General features: G+C 46.2%; 2 protein-coding genes and 1 long non-coding RNA gene across 3 annotated transcripts in view; all 3 read right to left on the bottom strand.

Moving 5' to 3' along the window:
• LOC128848158 (myosin heavy chain, skeletal muscle, adult-like) overlaps positions 1–530 on the bottom strand; it is a 33,986-nt gene extending 33,456 nt beyond the window's left edge. Inside the window, exon 1 of the mRNA XM_054047965.1 lies at positions 483–530. The gene's annotated coding sequence lies outside the window, so the exon portion shown is untranslated. The remainder of the gene's footprint in view (positions 1–482) is intronic.
• LOC128848159 (myosin heavy chain, skeletal muscle, adult) overlaps positions 1–779 on the bottom strand; it is a 75,887-nt gene extending 75,108 nt beyond the window's left edge. The window contains exons 1-2 of the mRNA XM_054047966.1: positions 757–779; positions 483–530 (exon numbers count right to left, since the gene is read on the bottom strand). The gene's annotated coding sequence lies outside the window, so the exon portion shown is untranslated. The remainder of the gene's footprint in view (positions 1–482; positions 531–756) is intronic.
• A 19,342-nt stretch (positions 780–20,121) lies between these two features.
• Positions 20,122–21,960, bottom strand: LOC128848246 (uncharacterized). The gene is made up of 2 exons (XR_008446992.1): positions 21,839–21,960; positions 20,122–20,759 (listed from the first exon to the last, which is right to left on the bottom strand). It is a non-coding gene; the product is annotated as an uncharacterized LOC128848246 (long non-coding RNA).
• Positions 21,961–25,884: the final 3,924 nt, after the last annotated feature.

The following is a 25,884-nucleotide window of genomic DNA, read 5'->3' as shown; positions in this document are numbered from 1 at the left end:
CCGCAGTATTGAAAATGAGACCTTTGTATTACATGTTATAAAATGACTTGTATGTTCAGATGACAAACTTCTTCAATAAAATTTGGTACAGTAAATTCCTGACAAAATGATCATTAAATAATACATATGTCTGAGGAAAAAGAATAAGATTTTGCAATATTCTCTCAGCTGGTGGACTCTAGCCACCTTGGATACAGTCATATCAAAGACTTAAAGTCTAGAACTGATCAAACTGATTGATTAGAAGTGAGGATCTAGGACAGGGCACTGGCCAGCCCAGCATCATCGGTCACTGGCTTCAAGTTCAGCCACTGTAGAGACCCTGACCGCCATAGGCAGCACAGGCCAAGCACAATATGTAATGCATTTGCACAATGGGCATAAATATTAGGGGATACAGCAACTGTCCATTCAGCAATACAGAAATCCCACCCTAGATAGTCTCTTACTATCCCCTTGGAATTAGTAAATCAGAATCTTACCTCTTGTGATAACAGATGGATAGTATGCAGTCTGGATGCTGATCAATACTGTAAAATAGAAATAGAAATTCCCTTCTTATTGCTGCACGAAACGCCAGTGATAAATTATAGATTGAAAATATATAGACACCTTGAAAAGTAGATTTAAAATCACTGCTAACAGAGTCAATCCCTCATGGAAATTAGTGCTAGCGGCTTCAGGAATGTAGCTGGATGTGTGGAATGCAGGGGAAATTTCCCCTCTCCACAAACCCAGGTCCCTCCATATGCTTACCTTGAAGCTTTCTGTGCAAGGACAAGGCAAATTGTTTCCCAGGGGTCCTTTTATAGGGTCTGATCTGCATCTGCAACAGATCTTCAGTCAAAGCATTTTTGGCTAACCTTTCTCTGGCAAAGTATTGTATGGCATACTTAACTAAAGGCATAATTGTCATTTGACATGACTAGATATAATTAGAAATTTTTGATGTCTTACCGGCTATATGAATTAATCTCCTATAAATAATTTGACAAGGGAATCTGGCCTAATGGGTCAGCTAGAGAATCCAAGACTCCAAAGTTCTATTGCTGGCTTTCCACTGACTCTTGGAATGTCCTAGGGCAGATTACTTAGTATTGCTTTGCATCAATTCTTCTAGCTATAAAAGTGCCATAATAATATTTATCCACATCAAAGGCTGTTGTGAAGTTTATGAAGAATTGCTTTAAGACCCTTCTGGCCTTAACCTTGAAACTATTAATCTAGGTGTTCCTCCTCCTGGCACTGTGATAGGAACCTCCTTTCTTTCCCTTGTCCTTTCCCCCCAAACATTCCCGGTGATCTCTAAAGTAAATAGAGCAAATACTTGAGTTATAGAGCTCAGCCCATAGAAATGTATCATATCCTAAAAGCTCATGTTACTAATGGAGGATGTTACACAGGGACCATATCAGTCAAAATTCTTTCTGCTGCCTCTCCTCCTATCCTTGTATTGTACTTCCAGAGGCAAATTGATTCAAGCCTAAACATGACTCATGCAATTGTACAGACAGTCCCCAAACACATGCTTAATCCACAAACACATAATAACAAAATATCCTCCTAACACACACAAACACACCCTCTCCCTAAGCCTCCATCTCACATATCTACACTCCCACTGTTAACCCACACAAACAACTCCCTCAGACAAATCACCAAACACCAAACCCACATATACCCAGTCCCCACACCCAACACTCATAAACACCTCATCCATCCCAACATGCACACACACAAACATCACATGAGCATACAACTCCTAGTATTAATACACCCTCAAGCCAACACTTCTGCCTCCCACCACATATACCTTGCAGACTTACTCACAACTTCACACAATCCCATACACACATAAGAAAGCTCACCATTTTGTACAAGTATGCTACCTAGAGAGCAGGATTAGAGAGTAATGTATTGATCCTTCAATATACTAATACTATAAGCAAGGGGAAATTTTAAGACAGAACATGAGAGTACTGCTGTAGTTTTAAGAAAATGGCAGACTTCTTGAGCAGTTTTAAATCCTGTCAAGCTATAAACAATTTGTTCTCCTGTTCATTAATTGTTAGGTTATTAAAATAGTTCCAAAAACAAAACACATACAAGATCAGAACAATTATCTATCAAATCTAGTACAGTATTACAGTGTTTTGGCCCTACATTTCAGAAAAACCTCCCACATTACTCACTTGGTCAATTGTGAAATGCTGCACATAAGAATGGGGCTTGAGAGCTCATAAGACCATGCACTCCTAGGTTTAGAACAAAATTGAATTAGCTATAACTATGAGCAGTGCAAAATTCAATTAATGTCAAGGTGCACACTTGAAGCTGAATGTGGTGTATATCTGTGTACAGTTAGTTACCTGTTTTGGGAAATGCTTATAAACTGAGCTCAGCTAAAACTATGAAGGCACCTTGTAAAAGAACGTGCCCTGCTACTTCCTCCAAAAGCCTCATAGTGTGTACAGGACTGCACCACCACTGGGTCTATGTGTGTGTGTGAGAAGCCCCTTGCCCCACATGTCAGCAGCAGTGCTGTGAAGACCTGAAACCCTGATTGGTCAGGGGACGGGCCTCTTCTCCCAACCCATCCCCTAAGCCCCTGGGTTAGCCATGGAGCTAGCAGGAAATCCCACTGCTAGCTCCTGCTGCCAGCTTCCCTCCCCCATCCCCTGCAGGATAGGAAAGCCAAGCTAGAAGAGAGGGCAGGCATAAAGGTCGTCATCTCCGAGGCACAGAACAAATAGACATTGGCTGTGCCTCATACACCTCCAGCCTGACCCTCCTCTTCCCACTCAGGTGCTCGGGGAGGGGGCAGCACTTGATGCCCCATGGCTTCCCTGCCTAGCAGCTGGACCTGCTAGCTGTTTCTGGGGTGCAGCGCAGTGCCAGCAAGGACAGGTAGGGACTAGCCTACCTTAGCGCTGCAGCACTTTGTGGTAGGTGCACCACAGAAAAGTCACCTAGGAACAAAAAATGCAGGCAATGTCTACAGGATTGGGGACCGCATGCTGGAAAGCAGGGACCCTGAAAAAGATTTAGGTGACATAAATGGCAAACCCAGTGTGTTGCTATGTCAAAGAGGGCTAATGCGATTCTTGGGTCTATAAACAGGGGAGTAGTGGGTAGGCGTAGGAAGGAGATTTTACCTCTGTATACAGCATTGGTGAGACCAATACTGCTATGCTGCACCCAGTTCTAGTGTCAACATTTTTAAAGGGATGTTTAAAAATTGGTGAGGGTGCAGAAAAGAGCCACAAAAATTATCTGAAGGCTGGAGAAAATGCTGTACAGTGAGAGATGTACAGACCTCAATCTGTTTAGTTTATCAAAAAAAGAGATGGAACATGACTTAATTACAGTCAGAAAATACCTTTACAGTGAGAAACTATCAGGTACTAAAGGGCTCTTTAATCTAGCAGAGAAAGGTCTAACACAATCCAATGGCTGGAAGCTGAAGCCAGACAAATTCTGATTAGAAATAAGACACAAATGTTTAACATTGAAGGTGATTAACCATTGAAACAAATGGCCAAGGGAAGTGGTGGATTCTCCATCTCTTGACCTCTTTAAATCCAGACTAGGTGCCTTCCTGGGAGATATACTTTAGAAGATATACTTTAGCCAGACTCATGTTACTGGGCTCAATGGAAGGGTATCTGGTTGAAATTCTATGGCCTGTGTTGGACAGATCAGACTAGATTAAGATCTTAATGGTCCCCACTGGCCTTAAAATCTATGAATTTATTAATCAGATATTTGGGCATATTAATATTTCTGTGCAAATTTGTAAAAAAAAAAATTTATATGGAGATATACCTATCTCATAGAACTGGAAGGGACTCCGAAAGGTCATTGAGTCTAGCCCCCTGCCTTCACTAGCAGGACCAAGTACTGATTTTTTGTCCCAGATCCCACAAGGATTGACTTCACAACCCTGGGTTTAGCAGGCCAATGCTCAAACCACTGAGCTATCCCTCCCCCCAGGTGTCAGAAACATTGGCAATGTAGTGCTGGGGAGTGTGGGACGGAGGAGGCTGCCATCTGCAAGATGTCTATTGGGGTTCTCACTTAATATCTGACAACTCCCAAGGGAGAATCAACAAAATCATCAGGGATCACCAAAATCATCAAAATAACCCAGTGATCTAATTTTCAATGCATTGCTGCCTTCACATAGTAATTAACCCACTTGTCTGCTCATCAATAGGCTGCTGTAACCCTTCTGTTCACAGTTAACTAGTATCTCTCCTTCATGGACTTCATTCTAGAAACATGCATTTGGATGAAGATAGCATGCTCATTCAATAAAGTGGTAGGAAGGATCCCAGACTGTGCAACTCTTCTCCACCTTTATCAGAAGGCCATTTCCTTTAAGGTCAGGTCAGAATTGAAAACCTGCTACTGCTATGACCATAGGTGGTACAACCCGTACTCATCGACGCCGAGTGCTGGGCAGTGGTTAATTAACCCAGAAACCTCAGGAAGCACCAACGGCTTCGGGCTGATGAGTGCCTGAGGAGGGTAGTGGAAACCTTGATGGAGGAAATGCCATCGAAAGGAGGATGGGTAAATTCACTCAGTGTTTTTGCCAACGACATCCACACAGGACAGATTGGGCACTTCAGCTGTGGCTGATAACTAATCTAGGAGTGGAGCTCTGGACGGCAGGCAGATGGAAGATCTCCTCTGCACTGGCAACTCCTGCAGCATAGCTGGTTCCAAATGTATTGACTCCAATCCTTCCTTTGGTCCAAACCAGTGAAGTCAAAAGGGGGACTCTGACACATGGGCAAAGCAGTGCCTCCATATCAACTGCCCAGGCTCTTGCAGCCACATTACATGGAGAGGACACTCCATCCTTGCTGCAACATGGACACAACGTGGAAGTTATGGGTTATAAGTTCTTACTTGAATGGCATAGAGGAGGGTGCCATGGGTCACCTTCAGTGGTGGGAGGAATCATTACATTCCATTGGTAAACCACTGCCCCCCACAAAGCCAGGTAGCCCCCAAACAGTTAGGTGCTGACCCGCCACAATCTATCCACCTCATGGGGTGCGTGGGGCTAGATCAAAAGTTGAAAAACAGACAGAAACCTTGTACCTGGCAAAAATAAGAAACCAAGAACTTTCTGGCTTGGAAGCTGGAATGTCAGGATCATGTGTCCAGGATTGACAGACGATGAGGACCTACAATACATACGCAGCATATGGAAATCAGCTTTAATAGACTGTGAGCTGTATAAACTCAATGTTGACATTGCAGCACTTCAGGAAACAAAACTTGCAGATGCTGGTTCTGTCCAAGAAGCCAATTACACCTTCTTTTGCATGGTATCAGTTTCACTGTGAGAAACAAGTGGGTAAAGCTCCTAAAAACACCCATTTGGAAGTCAGAGCATATCATCTCACTTAAACTTCAGACGACCATCGGCTCTGTGAACATCGTTATTGCCTCATTCCCATAAGCTAAATTGAAATAGCCTGATTTAAACTGGAAACAGAGCATCCACACAGGGATAGATGTCAGTGTCAGAAACCAGGTTTAAAATCTCACCTTTAGTGAAACAAGTGCAACTTTTTCATGTAGCCCCAAAACTGAAGGACTCAGTGTGGCCACGTGCCCTCTCACCCCTGGGGAGAGTTATGTTACCCTGAGTGGGGAAAGTGCAAAAATAGCTGGAGTGGATGGAGCAGTGGGGTGAGACAGTCGCATAGAGGTGCCCCTAACCAGTGTGCCACCATGTTCATGATGTGCAGAGCTGGTGAAAGCATAAAATCCTGGGTAGATGTAGCTTAATTGAATGAAAATGTTTGTAGCACAAGACACATTTACTTTGCTTTTGATGACATGTGGGCCCAGCTGGCAGGAGCAACCAACTTTACTAAAGGAATTGCAACAGCAGGGGCTTTTCAAATACCTCTGCACAAAAAGTCAGAGCTGCTCATTACACTCCTCTGCCAATAGCATTTCCAGCTGTGCCCTGACCCCACCTCCAACTCTCATCTCTTCCTTGGTCCTGTCCTGTCAGCATTTCCCCAGGTGTTTGCGCGCTGCAGCCCAACAATAACACATCTCATGGGAAGTGAACATCTTTGCCCAGGCCTTATAGGAGAGTGGGGATTCAGGCTCCAGAACCTCTTTTACCTTCTGTTCCGCTCTTTTCAAGGTTGCCAGTGGCTTCTCTTCTCAAGGATGGACTGGATGAAGCTTCTACACACACAACAGCATATCTTCAAATAAGAACAAGATTTAGTAAAAATAGAGGAAATTGAGTAAGAACAAAATAAACAATGTGCTTAACATACCTAGTTTTACACTCTTAAAGTAAATGAGGTGAAGGTCTCTTGGCTTTTAATTCCACAGTGAAGTGGAGAGTCTGACATGTCCAAAGAGCCATTCCTGCATCTTATCTTCTCAAGTATAATACCTCGCACTGTCTCAAGAGCAAATGTCCCTTAGCTGTGTTCAGAGATCTCCCATCATCCCTCCAACCCTCACTCTGTATCAGGACAGGCACCACAGGAGAAACCGGAAATGCAGAGTTAAGGAGACACTTCGCACACAACACCGCTTTAACAAACTTCTTGCTGAAACAACATGTGCGTCCATATGCCCTTTTCTGCTGCCTGCACCACAAGAGAACTTGTGTCTCTTCCCTCTCCAGCCTCTTGTACTGTACCTCCTCCTTTTCTCTAGTGAGAGCCCACCGCCAAGCACTTGCAGTGCTGCAGTTACACAGCACAGCTCTAGTTTAACTAATCTTCATAAACATGTCAGAAGAAAATACAGAATTAGTGAGCTATATAAATACCAACACTAAGAAATCAAGTGATCTCTATTGTATCCTTTACTGGACCTGCTCTACTACTCCTGCAAAAATCACCTGGTTCACAACCATATATGACCTGTAAAAGGGATAATTTGTTTGGTTAATTTATTTCTCATTAATTATTTGACCAATTGTCCTTATGATGAAAAATTAAAGTCTTTAAAGATTAAAAAGAGCTTGTGGGAGCAATGAGTAAAGGATGGGCATGCCAGTCTGCACGTACTGTATTAGAAAGGTGCAAATCCAAAGGAAGGAGAGGAAGTATGGAGTGTGAGATATGGGGGTTAATTGAGAGTAATGGGATGAAATAAAGAAGGGGGGAAATTAGGCTGATGCAAAAGCATTAGGGTTAAAACAGTATAAAAATTAGTATAAGCAATTTTCATTACTATTTTAATGTCAGATTCATTGTATTTCAGGTGATTTAGTGCAGGCTTGAGTACAGGCTCAAGAATTCTAATAAATCGATGTGTTATTACTCAAAATAGAATTTCAAGTTAAATAAGAAATTACAGAAAATAAAATAAAAATGGTGTTTAAAAGCTGCAAATCTATTAATTTACCCTTGACCGTTAAATTGTGTCAAGCACTAACAAATAGACTCATAGACTCATAGACTCTAAGGTCAGAAGGGACCATTATGATCATCTAGTCTGACCTCCCGCATGATGCGGGCCACAAAACCCGACCCACCCACTCCTGGAAGAATTCTCTCCCTTGACTTAGCTGTTGAACTCCCCAAATCATTATTTAAAGACTTCTAGTCGCTCAGAATCCTCCAGCAAGCGACCCCTGCCCCATGCTGCGGAGGAAGGCGAAAAACCTCCAGGGCCTCTGACAATCTACCCTGGAGGAAAATTCCTTCCCGACTCCAAATATGGTGATCAGCTGAACCCCGAGCATGCGGGCAAGATTCTCTAGCCAAATCAAATCACAGGAACCCTAAGTCTTAGCACAGTGGTAAATTCATGCTAATTCCATACTGTTTGGTTCCGGAGAGGTCATTTTGATACCAATATGGAGCTATGGATCTTTAATACAGGCCTATGTGGATTTGTCAGCCATACTTTATCATAATCAAAAGTAATGAGACTGTCCGTTACAGTTAAACCAAAGACAATACTAAATTAGAATTTTTGAAATTAAACTAATTACCTAATGACTGGAATGTCAGTCTAACCCAACATTGCATCCCCAGATAATTACACAGAGCTCAGCCTTTCTCATTCCCCCATCTGCACAAACATCACACACAACCTCCAGCTGTGCACTTACACCTGGAGTCTACAAAGACTTGTACACATGCTGAACTTTACACACGAGTACAGTCGCTGAAGTCAATGCACAGAGGTAAGTACACGTGTAAATCTTTGCAGGACTGGGTAATACAAACCCACCTCCAAATTATCTTGAAATCCACCAATAGGTGTATCTGTAGGTAATTTGTAGCCCTACCCATAGTTTTCTATTAGATCTTATGATTACTGTAACCAAATGATAAAACAACAGAGAGCTCTTTATCTTGTAGCTCATTACACACTAATTCAAGCATTGTTTTCTTTTGCCTGAGAACCTCTCAATATCATATGACTTCACAAAGCATGTGTTAGCTGAAAATCCGTAGGCTCCAGTGTATATAGGCAGTTATGCTTTCTTCCAGCTCACTTTTTACTGCATGTGAACCTGTGAAAGTGATGCAATGCTGAACAAGTGAGATAAAGCTTCCCATGTCAGCACTCTCAACCACTTATGGACTCAAAGTTATTTCTGGGCAGCTGGGGGAAACGTGTGAGTGAAACACACGTACCCATTGGGGGAGGTGGGTGTGGGGATTTGCCAAAGGGTTCTCCCTTAGCCTATCTGCTCCCACTGAAGTCAATGGTAGATCTCCCATGGACTTGAATGGCAGCAGTTAGGCCAATGCCACACCCTTTGGAGACTCCCAGCCTGAAGGCAGTTACAGGCTGGTTGCAGCTCAGGAACACTCTTTGGTTCAGTTAAAGGTATTTGTTATTCATTCCCATCCCATCAGCCAGGGGAGAGAGGTGGCCTAGGAAAAATCACCACAAAGGCAGCAGAGAGGAGATGGAGTTATAGCATCCCCCTCGCTACATCCGTTCACAGAGCTGGAACACCACGCAGGGCGCAAAGTGTGCCATTAAAAGGGCGGGGGCAGCGGGTGCATTCCTGCAGGGCACTTGGCCCCATCTCTCCCAATGCTCACCCTATGGTGCAGCTCGACTCGGCACTAACCCTCACACAGGCACTGTGTAAAGTACATAGCCTGGCCCAATGCAAGGAGATTCTAGTGCCTACTTCCACCTCATCCCCTTACCCATGCCACATTCTTACAGACCCACCTCCATCACCTTGCCTCTACTGATGCTTGTTCATTTGTAGATACATAATTTATAAGCTGCCTATTTTTATGCCTCTTCCCTGAGCTCTGTCTTTAGATTGTGACTCCTCAGAACAGGGGCTGTCCTAAAGTGTTTGAAAGTGCCCTGTGCATAGTGGGCGCTATGCAAGCACATAGTAAATAATGTTCATTTTACATTCAATTTGAACTAGTGGTTTTCATGGTAGCTGGTCTCTGCCCATTGCAAACAGTAGGTAACTCCAAACAGGAGAAACTGATACTTTAGTCGGTTGCATTGAACTTATCTTGGGTGTAAGCTGTTGACCTTTTAATGCTGAAAATTTATTTTAGCTCCTTGTCAGTGCCTATCACCAAAGAGCTATAAGTTACTGTGGATCTTATCAAGTGTCCATGGCTATACTCAAGTTACCCAAAGCCAAGTTACACAGAGAACCTAGGAGATCTGAAGCACTCCTTTAGTTAGGAACTTTGAATGTGTCCAACCAGTTTAAAAACCTAAGGCTAATTTTCTGATAGAATCTCTTCTCCCTTTGAGCGAAATACTCATGGCCACATTTGATGGGATAATTTTTAGTTGAAATGGAGACATTTTTCCATTCTTTAAGAACAGCATCAGGCACACTGAGAATGGAGTACAGTTCAGTATCATCTCAAGATAGCATAATTATTTGTATTGGCACACACTGTGATAAAAGTAACTGAGTAACAGCATTAGATCTGTTACTAACTTCCAAATACTACACCAGCTAATTAGAAGCTGATGTTTTAGCAGCTACACCATTAGTCCAATACGAATGGAAATGCGTTTAGAAGGTACCATCTGTGTCTATCAGTTCACTGCACTTTGAAACAAACTAGAACAGAAGTTAGCTGTTATTCAAAATATTTTTAAAAGCCTAAGAAAACGAATTCCAAACCCATCAGAAAAATGAGTGCCGAGGTTACGGGACTTTCTTTAAGGACTAACCAGTTTGACCCTTGATGCAACCCGCTTGCTTCCCCACCACAGTGAGAAACCCATGATACAGCTCACTCACCCCATCGATAAACTTCCTCAAAAGTTATCCGCACCCATGCAACAAGACTGCAGAACCCGTCACGCTGCCGTCCATCCCTGAAATACCACTCGATGCCTGGATGACATCTCTTGCCTGTTTTAAAATGTACAGACTTCCTGTCAGACCACAAGCACCTTGCTGGAACAGCATACATTCAACTTACTAATGACAAAGTGCAGATTGTGCACTGTCAGATGTCCATAATTTTATTTCAAAGCTGATGCTTTTTAAGCCTAGTAAAGTCCACACTGCTCAATGAGGTTCCAAGGCAAAGCCATTCTTGAGTCATCTGAGAGGAAAAAGTATCTGAACAATTGGGTTCTAAGTAGGAAATTCTGTTGCACCCTTTCTTGAGTAATTCCGTTTGGATTGAGACCAAATATCTCAACCTAAAAGAAACACCTGAAACAAATGCATCTGAAGCTGAAAATAGGTATTTAAAATAGAAAGAATGGTCTCCACCTTAGCTATATCAACACAACCAACTGGTCTGCCTATAGGGCACTAGGGGAGAACAGGACTTTACCATTTTTCATGAGGGGAAGGCAGCTGGAGACTCTGGACTCTCTCGATACACAAGAGGGACTCTGGTGTCTAATTGCCCCTTTAGGTGCCTAAGTCCAACATCTAGGTTCCACTAATATTCACAAAACCTCTGCTCAACTACTGCCTAACCCTTTAGGTGCCTAAGTTTCTACTTATAAAGTCCCCCAAGTGCCTAAATTCGGTTTGTGGGCATACGCAGATCTGCCTAAATCCTGACGGCACCAAGCATCTCACAAACTAGCCGTTCCTCTGCCAATCTCCTCAGCAGGGCTCAATCTGGTAGGCATGCTGAGAGGCCACTTCAGAGCATGCCTAATAGATTGGGCCCCATATAAAACATAGTTATCATAGCAGTGCCCTCCCCTTCCCCCAGTAGCCCAGTGGTTAGTGCACTGAAACACATAGACCCAAATTCAAATCCCTATTCTGGCTGATGTGGTACAGGGAGTTGAATAGATAAGCTATTCTGGGTGGGGTCTCTCTCAGCCTTTCATGTTGAAACTGTTCCAACTTGCATAAATAATTAACTATTCATTGAGCCAGAGAAAGATTGACTCTATCAATCAGTGGTTCAGGTGTCCATCTGAGCAGTCAAGTCCCTACTCCAAATCAGACAGAGTGGGGTTGGGAACCCAGGTCTCCCACATCCCCAGAGAGCACATTAATCAATGGGTGTAAGGGGCACACAGTCACCAGGGCCTCAGTTTTGTGATAGTGTGAGAAAGGGCTGATCTGGCTTAGATGCCTAACTCCAGGAGAGAGCTCATGGCTGAGAATCCCACGTAAGTGGTAGACCTCCCTCTGGCCCAGACTTAGGCACCTAACTCCCTTAGTCCACACCCGTCTCCTCGGCATTTCCTACTGGTTAGCTTAGGTGGCTCCCTGATCAGCATGCTGGGTTCTGTGAATCCCTCTTTTAGGTACCTAACCCTCCCAATACATTGTATAGGGAGCCTGCATGCCTAACTTGGGACTGAGGAGTCCACCTAAAAATTAGGCATTGCAATGCTGAGTCTGAGTCTCCTTTGTGAATCTCAGCATGGGCAGATAGGTAGGAACAAGTTCTGTGGTCAGGTCAGCGACTATAAAGCTGCTTAGTCCAAGTTCCTCTTGCACTTGCAAGAGATTTAGCTCAGCAACCTCTAGCCAATGGAATTGCAGATTCTCTTGGGGTGATGTTCAATGCAATGTTAGTGGGTAATGAGACAGACTCCCTGATCTGGATCACACCTCCTGATCAGCTTGGACATGCTTTGTGCCAGTACTGGCACATCTTAATCTGGCTGAGTTAACTCTTCATCAGACAAGGGGGAATTGTTTGGGTAATGGTGCTGCTGTGGTTTTCTTCTGAATACAGCCTCATGAGACATGGGACTTAAAGAACATCATAGCCTCATAAAGCTCCTGAGAGAGGTTTGTATTCAGAATGCTTTTGCTGTACCAACCTGCTCAGTTCACCTCAAATTTCCTGAAGAAATCAAGGGGCTACTTTCTGTTTTGATGACGGAGCCTCCTGGGAGACTGTGACATCTGTGTAGATGACAGCTCATCTTCATTGGCCCATATGTTTATGAATGTCATGCCTCGATGCACAGTGATTGGCAAGCATGTCCCTTTTTCGTGGCCAGCTCATTGTCTCACATTGGCAAGAATCAGGACATCACAACCCTAAAATGCTGGCTTTTGAGCCAATTCTCAGGCCCTTATCTCTTGCTCCATAGGGAACCTGGGTGTCTATCTCAGCCTTTATGGATCCCACTGATTTTCAAGGTGCCTAAAAGTTAGGTGTGGCAACACCTAAATCTCTTTGTTGACCCAGACCTCAATGTTAGATTATGCTGGCCATGAATATATATATATGAGCCTTTGGTCTTTCGTATGAAGGAGATGACATCTAGGAGCCCCTGCCCTTCCTTTAGCCTCTGAGAAATCATTGGTTCAATGAACAGCAACAGGAGATGAATTTTGGGACAAGGTGCTCGAGAGAGTGCAATGTAACTGCTCAGAATCTGGTCAAATACTCTGTTTCAAGTCCACGCAGATGCATTTGTGTGCATGGTGTCTATGTGCTTATGTGCTTGTCGATGGTATAACTGTGCCATGTGAATGTCTGGCCTCTTCACAAAAAGGGCAGTCATGCATCTGGCATGTCTGTTTTGAGCTCGGTGCACTCTGCTCAGTCCCAGCAGCTTGTGGTCGCTGCCATGGGCTGCCACTCACTGTGTACTTTCTCACTCAGAGAAAGTAATAACTGCGCAGCTCCAGGAACATCCAACTTAGTGAGGATGGCTTTTCTTACATCTTTTGAACAGTCTGCAGCCTGTGCCATGGCACTGAGAGACCTGATCTGAGTGGCTATAAATCCCTGAAGGCAATGGCCAATAAAGAACCTGCTTCCATTGGCTGTTCCCATTAGCTAGTTCTGCACTCTTCTGTGCCATTGACTACTGGGGGTTGATAATAAAACTGGAGTCCATGCCAGGTGATCATGGGGCTGTTCTCAAGTGGCTGTGCTTGATAGATATGGGTATGGGTGCTTGATAGATTTCACCTTTGGAATTTTTCCGGTGCAAAGTGGTAGGGTTAGAATAGTAGAAATCTGTTCCACAGAAAATTTCCACCAGTGCTAGCACAGGTACAGTTGTGCTGCTGGAGTAGAGAAGGTGCCAGTAGTGGTTTTACCATTGTGTTGTCTAACACCAGCACTCTTACCAGGGCTGCACTGGGGAGAGCAATATCTGGAAACTTTTGGCAAAAGGGTCTAGTGTAGATAAGTCCCCAGGGAGCAGTGTTAGGTCTCTTCTTATTTATCATCTTCATTAATGCTCTGACCATGGTAGTAAACAGCAGAGAGAGGCAGAAATAATACAAAGGGACCTAGAGAAATTAGAAACATAGGCAGGGAAAACAAAATGAGATTCAGCTTGAAAATTCTCCTAATACCTCTGGCAAAGATCACCTAAACCTCTCATTGCTAGGGCTGATCAAAAATCACCATCAAAACATTTTTTTATACAAAATTGGGTTCTGAGTCTTTGACTAAATACATTTTTTCACAGAAAGACTCTGCTTTCCTTGAAACTTTTTGAGTTTTTGAAAACTGAAAAACAAAAAATTTCTACCAGTTTTTATTTAAAACATTTTCTGCTGAGAATTTTGACAAAAACAAAAAAAATTACATTAAAATTTTCCACAGAAAAGAAACATTTGCCAACCAGCCCTTCTCTTAGCCCATGGAAGGAGGAACCTGAACAGGGAGCAAGGGATGTCAATAGAAAGTTAGACGAGAGCTCACAATGCAGTCTGGCAGGGAAGAGACCCATGTGGGTTGGGGTACACCTGCAGATTTGGTAGAGTATGAAGAGGCAGCAGGAGAGTCCACAGTAAAATATCAGGAGCAGAACACCGGAAGGAGATCTTTGTTCAGTGCCTCTGCATGGGGGAAGATAAAAAATATAGTTATCATCAATAATGAGAGTCAATGATATTCCTCTTTGGGAAGTAATGAAAATTGTCATGGCTGTTTGCAGGCAACATTTATGCTGAGTCCTTATTCCATAGAACAGAAACTTGGTGCCACAAAAAGCAGAGTGTTCAGTGAAGTGGCCACTCTACTGAGAATTGCCCTGGGCTGCTGGGCTGCACAGTCCTGCTGTTTTCCAGGCCTGCTGATTCACAACAGGGAAGAATCTGGTCCAATGTCTCCACATAATATATCCAGGTGAGGGATGGGCCAGTTCCTGCAGGGCTCATCTCTTAGGTAGCAAAGGGAATGCACAAACAAAAGGGCCATGGTTCCTGATAGCCATTGTTAGTGTTCCAGTTCTTGTTCCTATGTGTCCAGGCCAGATATTGGCGCTCTGCTGATGCTGGCACTCAAAGCAGAACAAATGTTAAAACAGAAGTGGCAGAAGAAAGGCTATGTCTAGCTTCAGCACGTCCAGCAAAGCAATGCCATGAGGGCAAGTGGCTGGAATGCTGACATTCTCCACAGAGGAGAGGGGATTCAGATGTGCTGAAAATAGATCCTTCCTTGAGACGGAGATCAGCCAGCTGCTTTGCTTACTGCCTGCTGTAAGATGAGAATTCCCCCTCCCCCAAGCCCTGAGATTACAAGGGAGGCTAGGGGAAAGTCACGCATGCTAGCATGGAGGCAAAGCATAAGAGGGAAGGTAGATATATCTCCAGACTCTCAGTTTGTGGCCTTCTCCTCAGCCCTGGCCCACCCTGTGTGTGTTTGTTAGGTATCACTCCCATCATTGGAAGGAACCCCTCTATTGATAATACACCATTATAGAAGGAGCTTTCACACACTGACACTGAGGGGAGGGATCAGTGTGCCACAGCTCTAATGCAGTGGTTCTCCACATTTTCCACACCAGAACCACTCTGGTGCTTCCAACTCTTCTAATCGGGACTTCTGTCCCATTTAGCACCATAGGAAGGGCAGGGTGGGCACAACTCTATGACTCATGTTTGCAGCCCCATGGCATAGTCTTTTCCTGGAGAGAAGCATTTGGAGTAAGCCAGCACTGAGCAGGGATGCATTCAGCAAGGGAAGAAACTCAATCAGCCAGGGAAATCCTTGCACCTTCTCTGAGCAAAAACATGTGGTTCAAGACTCTGCTCCATGAAAGAACTCCAGTGTGGAAGAGGAGCTGCCAATGAGCACCGATTTCTTCTCATCTAATAGTGCAGCAGTGGCATGCCTCAAGCTCACCTATTATAAAGAGCACAACTTACACAGCTTCATCAAGTACCTTGTTCAGTCCTATAGGCATCCTCTTCCCACCAAAGCTTCCCGGGGAGTGGGTTGGGAAAAGGGACAAATATTTCATACAAATGTTTGTGAGGTTTTGTTTGTTTGTGGGGTTTCTTGCCCAGTGGACATCCTGTCAGTAATAGCAAAACAGGAACTCTTTGTGTATGGGTGTATCCTACTCATACTGGACAAACATTGAAAGTTAGGCAGAAGAAGACATCTGCAGTTTCACCCCATTGCCTCGAGAAGTACTGGCTGTACTGAACATCGGCAACTAGGGGATCAGTTTGTCACCTGACTGCATCTTCAAAGAGGAGAATGGATGTGTCTTGACTAGCAGCAGCAGAGCCCAGCATAACACTGATTGTGCCCTGTGTCTCAAATGTCGTAGCATCGCTTTCCCTAATTACAGTCACACTTGGTGGCTCTTGCCATTCATAGTATAGTTACACCAAGTCTGAGCTCAGAGGACCTTCCTGTTTGCCTCATTGCCGCAATAAAACAGTCTCCTGATTTTGAAAACCTTAAGATTTTGCTAGAGGAATTCCATGGGGTTTTTGTGCAAAGACGCTTGAGCTCAAATGATGTAATGTCCCTCCTTCTAATGGCTGCATGCGTGTCCTGTACCAGCTACTTCAACAACCCTTTGAAGTGCCATGTAGCTGACAAGCATTCTGGGGTGTGTTTTGATCTGATCCACCAGATACGAAAATCAGGTTGCAAGCAGTGGCCATGATCCACAAAAGTATTTGGGCTTCATTGATTCTATGACACTATGATTTTGGTGGAAGTAAAGAGGCTAAATACTACCTTTGTGGTTCTGGTCCAATGGCATCATCAGAGAGGGAAGAAAGGGTAAGATAGGGAGAGCAGAGGTGACCAACCCTGCTCCTGGCTTCATGGATCAATGCAGGGAACATGCATTGTAATCCAGTCAACTCCCCTTATGGGGAAAGCTGGAGGGCAAGAGTCAGCAGCAGGCAGGTCCCAGCAAGGCAGGGAAACAAACCAAAATGTTGGGCTCCCAGTGCAGAAAAGTGCCACATTCCAAGGCAAAATAAATAAATAAATAAAATAAAGCTCAGCTCCACATAAATTAAAAATGCCACATTTTTTGGCTGCAAAATGGCAGAGTCCACAGGCATTTGAGTGAAAAGAATGGAGCAGTTCACATCTCTTAGAACTATTGTTCTTGGCTCTCTGCAGATTCAGGCAGGGATCACTCCATATGTTAAAATTGAGAATACTTATCAGTAACAGAAGGGTAAAAAAACATTACAGGGCTATTGTTTTTAATCACAAAAAACATTACAGACGCAGGAAATTCACAGATACGGTTACGCGTAAAAGAAACCCAAACAAGTTAAGCTCCTGAAATGCACAGTTACAGTCTCCAGACTAAATTAACTCTGCCCTAGAGTGATGCCATACAATAACTGTATGATTAAGGCATTATTGTGTTTGTGGACCCAGAGTACATTAAACTAGTTTTACAAGACAAATGTGGTTGTTTAAAATATGTTTCCCCTGAGAGTGTTACAACAGGACTCCTGTGTTTCCCCTGGGGTGTTGCTAGAGAGCACTCATGGTTCCCCTAGGAGGTGACTACAGGACTCCCCTGGTTTCCCTGTGGTGTTATTATAGGGGAGCTATGGTTCCCTTGGCGGAGTTACTATGGGTCATTCATGGTTCCCCTGGAGGTGTTACTAAAGGGCTTCCATCATCCACATCTGCATCTCTGTTCAGTGCAGCCCTGAAACCGAACTCTGTATGAGTAGCAGCCACCTTCACCACCAGCCCCATACTGGGCTCCCCCCACTCTGATGATTCACTGGGCACCGAGGGTGCAGCTCACCACACCCCAAGCCTCTGCCTTTCTACTAGCATTGCACACCGACCTCCTCTGCCACTACCTGCCTGCTGCTTCCTCGCTCATTAGCATCTACTGCTACTGCCAGACCTCGTGACTCTATCTCAGCAACTGGGGGAGAGAGAGGGGCCTGGCTCATACCCATATCCTCTTTCGACACCCCCCTGGCACTGCCTCCTTCTGTTGCTGTCGAACACCCTGTTCCACAATAGAATTCAGAGCAGCCACCCTGTGCAACAATGCTTTTCTCCCACCCCAGTCCTGTGACTGTTACTGCTCAACAGCGCTTCACCCTCTCCAGGGTCTCTTTCCCCAGCCTCTCCAGACTACTAGTCCTCCTGAACCCCAACATCATGCCTTGTTCCCTGACCTACTCACTCCTCTCAGGAGCCCTTTGGTTTACTGGCTGCAAGAACTTCCCTGGTGGGGCAGGCTCCCCAGAGAAGTCCTTCTCCCCACTCCCAGGCTTAGGAGATGGGCACCTTCTCCCCTGCCCCAGCCCTCCTGGGCTGTCCCAAACAGCTCTCTGTAACCTCCCCATTGTGCCATTCCATTACTCCAGCCATTCCTAATGCCTCCTTCTGCCCTCCTCCCTTCTTCTTCCTCCTCCTTCTTTTCCTTCCCTCTCCTTGAATAAGAACATTGTAGGAGGGGACAGACCTTCTCTGCAGATCCTCCACCACCCTGGAGCTGCAGGGTGACTGCAGGCCCTCTTGACTCAGCAGCTATCTCGCCCATCAAGTCTTCAAGCACCCAGCCTACCTGTGACAGGCTCCACTAAGGAGAATGAGCCACCCCAGAGCCATCTGTGATTAGTTAATTGCCTGGGTGGCTGGGTGGCAGTCAATTAGCTAAGGGTATGTCTATACTACGGGATTAATCCGAATTTATATAATTCGAATTTGGGAAACAGATTGTATAAAGTCGAAATGTATGCGGCCACACTAAGCACATTAATTCGGCGGTGTGCGTCCAAGTACCGGGGCTAGCGTCGATTTCTGCAGCGTTGCACTCTGGGTAGCTATCCCATAGCTATCCCATAGTTCCCGCAGTCTCCCGCTCCCATTGGAATTCTGGGTTGAGATCCCAGTGCCTGATGGGACAAAAAACATCGTCGCAGGTGGTTCTGGGTACAGCCTCACCTCCTCCCTCACTCCCTCCCTCCCTGCATGAAAGCAACGGACGGCAGACAACCATTTCGCACCTTTTTTCCTGGGTGAACACTGCAGACTCCATACCACGGCAAGCATGGAGCCCGCTCAGCTCAAGACAGCAGTCATGAACATTGTAAACACCTCGCGCATTCTCGTGGAGTTTATGCTGAGCCAGGACCAGAAAAACGAGGCGAGGAGGCAGCAGCGGCGGCAGCACAGCGACAAGCATGATGAGGACATGGACATGGACACGGACACAGAATTCTGTGAAACCACGGGCCCCGGTGCTTTGGAGATCATGTTGTTAATGGGGCAGGTTCTAGCCATGGAACGCCGATTCTGGGCAAGGGAAACAAGCACAGACTGGTGGGACCGCATAGTGTTGCAGGTCTGGGATGATTCCCAGTGGCTGCGGAACTTTCGCATGCGTAAGGGCACTTTCATGGAACTTTGTGACTTGCTGTCCCCTGCCCTGAAACGCCAGAATACCAAGATGAGAGCAGCCCTCACAGTTGAGAAGCGCGTGGCGATAGCCCTGTGGAAGCTTGCAACGCCAGACAGCTACCGGTCAGTCGGGAATCAATTTGGAGTGGGCAAATCTACGGTGGGGGCTGCTGTGATGCAAGTAGCCAAAGCAATCACTCAGGTGCTGCTACGAAAGTTAGTGACTCTGGGAAATGTGCAGGCCATAGTGGATGGCTTTGCTGCAATGGGATTCCCTAACTGTGGTGGGGCGATAGATGGAAGCCATATCCCTATCTTGGCACCGGAGCACCAAGCCACCGAGTACATAAACCGCAAGGGGTACTTTTCAATGGTGCTGCAAGCACTTGTGGCTCACAAGGGACGTTTCACCAACATCAACGCGGGCTGGGCGGGAAGGGTTCATGACGCTCGCGTCTTCAGGAACACTACTCTGTTTAAAGGGCTGCAGCAAGGGACTTACTTTCTGGACCAGAAAATAACCGTTGGGGATGTTGAAATGCCAATAGTTATTCTTGGGGACCCAGCCTACCCCTTAATGCCATGGCTCATGAAGCCATACACAGGCAGCCTGGACAGGAGTCAGGAGCTGTTCAACTACAGGCTGAGCAAGTGCAGAATGGCGGTAGAATGTGCATTTGGCCGTTTAAAAGGTTGCTGGCGTTCATTATTGACTCGCTCTGACCTCAGCCAAAGAAATCTCCCCATTGTTATTTCTGCTTGCTGCGTGCTCCACAATCTCTGTGAAAGTAAGGGGGAGACCTTTATGGCGGGGTGGGAGGCTGAGGCAAATGGCCTGGCTGCTGATTACGCGCAGCCAGACACCAGGGCGATTAGAAGAGCACACCAGGAAGCGCTGAGCATCAGAGAAGCTTTGAAAACCAGTTTCATGACTGGCCAGGCTACAGTGTGAAATATCTGTTTGTTTCTTCTTCATGAATACCTGCCCCCTTTATTGACTCATTTTCTGTAAGGAACCCACCCTCCCCCTTCCCCCAGCTTGCTTTCAAACCAAATAAAGTCACTATCATTTAAAAATCATTTATTCTTTATTAATAGATTAGAAAAAGAGGGAGGGAACCCGGGTGGGATTTGGGAGGAGGATCGGTGGGAAGGAAAAGGCCACTAAAAAAAGGTTAAAAAAATGACAGCCTTTTGCTTGGGCTGTCTACTGGGGTGGAATGGGAAGGTGTACGGAGCCTCCCCCCGCCGCGTTCTTACACGTCTGGGTGAGGAGGATACGGAACATGGGGAGGGGGTACAGGGGCTGTAGCGGCAGTCTGTTTTCCTGCAGCCGTTCCTGAAGCTCCACCAGACGCCGGAGCATGTCTGTTTGCTCACGCAGCAGCCCCAGCGTTGCATCCTGCCTCCTCTGATCTTCCTGCCGCCACCTCTCATCTCGAGCGTCTCTCCTCTCCTCACGTTGGTCCCTCCTGTCCTCACGTTGGTCCCTCATGTCCTCACGTTGGTCCCTCCTGTCCTCACATTCACTGGCTTCTTTCCTATACTTTGCAACCATTTCCTTCCACTCATTCAGATGAGCTCTGTCACTGCGGCTGGATTCCATAATTTCTGAAAACATCTCGTCTCACGTCTTCTTCTTACGACGCCTTATCTGTGATAGCCTTCGGGATGGAGGAGGGAGGCTTGAGGAATTTGCAGCTGCTGTAGGGAGGGGAAAGAAGAGAGAATTGTTTAAAAAGATACATTTTGCAGAACAATGCTTATACTCTTTCACGGTGACCAACACTATTCACATTACATAGCACATGTGATTTCTGTGCAAGGTCGCATTTTGCCTCTTAATACTGAGTGCCTGTGCCTGTGGCTTTGCTGCTAGAGATCACAGGTCCGGGCAACAGAATTCGGCTTGCATGCGGCCATGGTAAGCCATTGTCTTACGGCTTCTGCGCCCTCCTTTCCCACATACCAAGCAAAGCCCGTAGAGTGCTGCGGTTTTTCTGTTAACATTCAGCAGCAGCAGAAAACAAACTAACCACCCCACCCCACCCCCTCCCGCCATGAATTCTCTGGGATGATCGCTGTACCCCTCCCCCCACTGCGTGGCTGGTATCAGGGAAGATCCCTGCAGGAACCAAACTAACCCCCCTCCCCCCTGCCGCCCCCCTTCCGCCATAAATTCTCTGGGATGATCATGGTACCCCTCCCCCCACCGCGTGGCTGGTAACAGGGAAGATCCCTGCTAGCCAAACGCGAAAAGCTCAGGGCCAATTTCCCATCTGCGCTTGGCTAACTGCAGGGAAGGATTTATTTTCAGCCACAGGCAAACAGCCCAGTAGGAACGGCCACTTCTGTCCCCTTAATTAAGTTCCCGTATTTCAACCAGGTTACCATGAGTGATATCACTCTCCTGAGGATTACACAACAAGATAAAGAACGGATGTTGCTTGAATGCCAGCAAACACCGGGACCATACGCTGCCAGGCTTTGTCAGGCAATGATACCAGATTACTTGCTGCAAGCATGGCGTGGTCAAGTGTCCTACCATGGAGGACGGAATAAGGATGCACTGCCCAGAAACCTTGTGGCAAGGCTTTTGGAGTACCTCCAGGAGAGCTTCATGGAGATGTCCCTGGAGGATTTCCGCTCCATCCCCAGACACGTTAACAGACTTTTCCAGTAGCTGAACTGACCGCGAATGCATCCCAAGTCCTCAGGGCAAAGTAATCATTAAAAACCGTTTGCTTTTAAAACAAGTTTTATATTTTAAAAGGTAAACTCACCTGAGGTCCCTTCCATGGGGTCAGGGTCTTGGATACTGGCTTGGGAGGGTTGGGAGGGTACTTCAGTCAGGGTGAGAAAAAGATCCTGGCTGTTGGGGAGAACGGAGTGCTGTGTGCTCTCTGCAAGCTCATCCTCCTCCTCCTCCTCCTCCTCCTCCTCCTCTCCCCCATTGGCAGAATCCTCAGGTGTAGCTGATGAGACTATCCCCGACCCGGAATCCACGATCACAGGTGGGGTAGTGGTGGCGGCCCCCCCTAGAATTGCATGCAGCTCGACGTAGAAGCGGCATGTCCGCGGCTCTGACCCAGAGCAACCGTTTGCCTCCTTTGTTTTTTGATAGGCTTGTCTGAGCTCCTTGACTTTCACGCAGCACTGATCTGAGTCCCTATTGTGGCCTCTCTCCATCATGCCCTTGGAGATTTTTTCAAAAGTTTTGGCATTTCGTCTTTTAGAACGAAGTTCTGCTAGCACTGAATCCTCTCCCCATACAGCGATCAGATCCAGTACCTCCCTCACGGTCCATGCTGGTGCTCTTTTTCGATTATCGGCCTGCATGGTTACCTGTGCTGATGAGCTATCTGTGGTCACCTGTGCTCTCCACGCTGGGCAAACAGGAAATGAAATTCAAATGTTCGTGGGGCTTTTCCTGTCTACCTGGCCAGTGCATCCGAGTTTAGATTGCTGTCCAGAGCGGTCACAATGATGCACTGTGGGATAGCTCCCGGAGGCCAATACCATCGAATTGCGGCCACACTATCCCTAATTCGAAATGTTAAAATCGATTTTGGCGCTACTCCGCTCGTCGGGGTGGAGTACAGAAATCGATTTAAAGGGCCCTTTATTTCGAAATAAATGGCGTCGTTGTGTGGACGGTTGCAGGGTAAATTCGAATTAACGCTGATAAAACCGAATTAAAGTCGTAGTGTAGACCAGGCCTAAGGAACATCTGGGCCTAATGAAATGGTTATGAGAGCTCAGGCAGAAAGCCTGCAGAAGACAGGAAGCTCCTGAGGACAGGGGCTTCTCAGGGAAGCTGGTTAGGGAGCTCACCAGGAAAGGGGACCTAGGAAAGGTCCTTCTGGAGAGAAGAGGTTTTGAAAGGGGAGAGCTCTGAATGTCCCAAGTCCCTAGGGTGGCCTGGTCTCAGCAAAAGGACCTTACCAGAGAACAGCAGATGGTCCATATCAAAGAGGACTTACACACAACTCTGGAAAAGAGCTGCGGAGGTTTGACCTCTCCAAGAGCCCTGCGTCTAGAGAGGGAACCCTTCCCACTTGAGGGCAGGAGGCCTGGCTCTAGAGGAAGTCCTGAGCTGAGAGAGTTTTACCGGAAAGGAGCCTGGACTGAGGAGATGGATGGGCTCATGGGAAGCAGACAGACTAAGTTTAACTCCCCCACCTCCAAGCTAGGGTGCTGGGGCAAACACTTGTTTATGTACCACATTTTGGCCTTTGGTCAAATAAATCAGACACCTGAAGGGGCACTGTTCACTACTTAAAAGCCTCATTGAACGTCCTCTAGGGGAAACTGGAATGCAGGAATGCACTGCAAAAGGGTGCTCCATGGGTGATGGCCCACCATATCAGGGTGTTACTATAGGGCTCCCATGGGTCCCCTGGGGGCAGGGGGGTTGAGTTACAACAGAGCTTCTCCCAGTGGCTTCCCACCCATCCCTATGAAGTCAGGGGAAGGCCACCCATCCCCAATAAATCAAGGAGGAGAAGAAGATCCTTGCTTAGGCCTGGCACCAGCAGTGTTAGCATGAGTGAGGATGGAGGACACATTTATGGGTGTGCGAGGTAAGACATCAGTGTGAATGGGGGCAGGAGCAACTGCACAAATGTGTGTGGGTAAGAGCACCAGAGTGAATGTGAATGATGGAGTTAGTGCCAATGTGCGGGAGTATGAGAGATGGTTATAGGGCAGTGGGGTGAGGAGAATGAAAGAATGTACAGTCAGGAGGATCAAAGGGAAAGAAAGGGGGAAGGGATCAGAGGAGGATAAAGGAAGAGCAAGAAGAAGTCAGACTCACGAAAAATAGACACTGAAAGAGCGGGATGAAAAGAGATTCTTCATTTAGTAGAGGAAAGAAGAATGGAGCAAAAACTGGAGGAAGAAAAGAAAGAGCAAGAGCCTAAAGTGAAAATTGTTCAGTCAAAAGATTAAATGAAAAGATTGCCTAGAATCCAGTGAAGTAAAAATACTGAGTGGAGAGGACTCCGGATGGATGCAAATCCCAATCCATATGAAGACAAGGGGTCATACTACTAGCTTGCAGAGACGGGAAAGCATATTGAGTACACAGTGTTGAGGGAGTCAATGGTAATGATGTCTAATAAAATAGTAATAATGGGGCCTTCAGCTATCAGCATATAACCTGGCCAAATGGTCCCAATGGACAAGGTTTAGAGAAGTAATTTCTCATCACTTTAAGCAATGCCTTCTTGGAACAGCTCATTTTGCTCCATTTTACTTTAACTTGGTCCTAACTAAAATGCAGGAGTTGGTTCAAGTAGCTAATAGTGATCACTGTATAATTAAGTTCAACATCACATCCAGCAACTAGCAGAATGGCACTACAATTGGTTACAGCACTGGTGGTTCTAAGATGGAGCAGGAATCCTCTCTGCAACTCTCTGGTTATTTCCCTTCTGTTAACTTGGCCACGTCTCCTGTTCCCAAGGAACAGAAATACCTAGCGGAGCTGTTTCCCTTTGGAGGCAAACTCGTGACTTTACACTGGAGCTGAGAGCCTGTCCTGTTTAATGTGTGAGTTGAAAGCCTGATGCAGCACACACTTGTCACATCAGTGACCATGAGGAGATCAGTGCTGCCTCTCCCTGCAGTCCCAGCAGTGCAGCTGCCAGAGTCTGTTTAAAAGCTCCTTTACCTGGTAGGAGAAAATGAGAAAATCTTCCCTGAAATGAGGAACCAGGTCTTGAAACTCAGTTTCCTTCAGTGACCTACTGTGCAGTATCCCTTTCACATGCCCCTCTGCAGTTCCTCTCCTGATACGTCAGAGCCCAGGAGAACTTTGCAGAGCATTTTCCAGTGTGGCTGCAGCTACACTCACCTCTGAGAGCCTGGGGCCCTGGAGCAAGAGCAGCCAATGACACCTGTACAGAGTGCCTAGGAAAGGTTGTCATGATTGTGAATGAGGAAAGAACTCTGCTTTGGGAGCATTTTATGCCCAAATTGCACAGGTGTCAATGAGTATACAAACTAAAAGCCAGATGCAAATCAGGCCCTACATGTCGCAGGATGCAATTGGAGAACCTTGATCGAAAGGGACAGAGCTATCTGGTCAAAACACATAGCCTCTAAGGGCCACCACTCCTTATTAAAGAAAAGAGTGGCTGCCTTCTGGCCCAAGCTATGCATATCGGGCAGAGCACTGAGGCTGCTGGACAGCTGTGAGTGCTCTCAGTTGGGCCAAGCTTGGGCAACAGATAACGAGCAGAGTGATAAAGAACACCCCTGCTGGAGATGTTAATTCTCTGTCTGTCCAGGGTCTGTGACAGCTGCCCTCAACCAAGCACTCAGGGCAGTGAGAGGCTCAGCACAGAAAAAGCAGTCAGAAAAGCACATTTCAGGTGTAAGAAGGTAGTGGGGGTAAATTGTATTTTCCCTGAAAGGCTTCCAGACTCTGGGTCTGGAAAATGTAACCCTCTCTCCTCTCTCAGGGCCTGTCTACCCTTCCAGCTTTTGGCACAGCAAGCTGCAGGTTTTTGTCCCTACCTCCCCAGCAACCACACTGGAAGTCCTTAGCCACACATCCAGGGGCATGTAGAATGCGAGGTAGCATACCTGCCCGGGGTCTGGGTAAGACTACATGTCAGCATCTGGCCATCTCTGTACCCGCCCATTTTGTGATGTGAACGTAGCAATGAGGCAGTGAATTGCTCTCTACTCCCCATAGACCTCCACCGTCACTCCCACAATTCCCTGTCCTGTATCTTCACGCCTCTCACTTTTTCTCCAGAAGTTTACTGCCGTTTTCACATTCTCCTGAGCATGGTGAAGCCTTTCCTTTTGTGCAAGTGGA

Source organism: Malaclemys terrapin, chromosome 13 (genome assembly GCF_027887155.1).
Source record: "Malaclemys terrapin pileata isolate rMalTer1 chromosome 13, rMalTer1.hap1, whole genome shotgun sequence".
Lineage (NCBI taxonomy): Eukaryota > Metazoa > Chordata > Testudines > Emydidae > Malaclemys > Malaclemys terrapin.
Note: the sequence above shows the minus strand (reverse complement) of the source record. Positions and strands in the feature narration are given on the sequence as shown.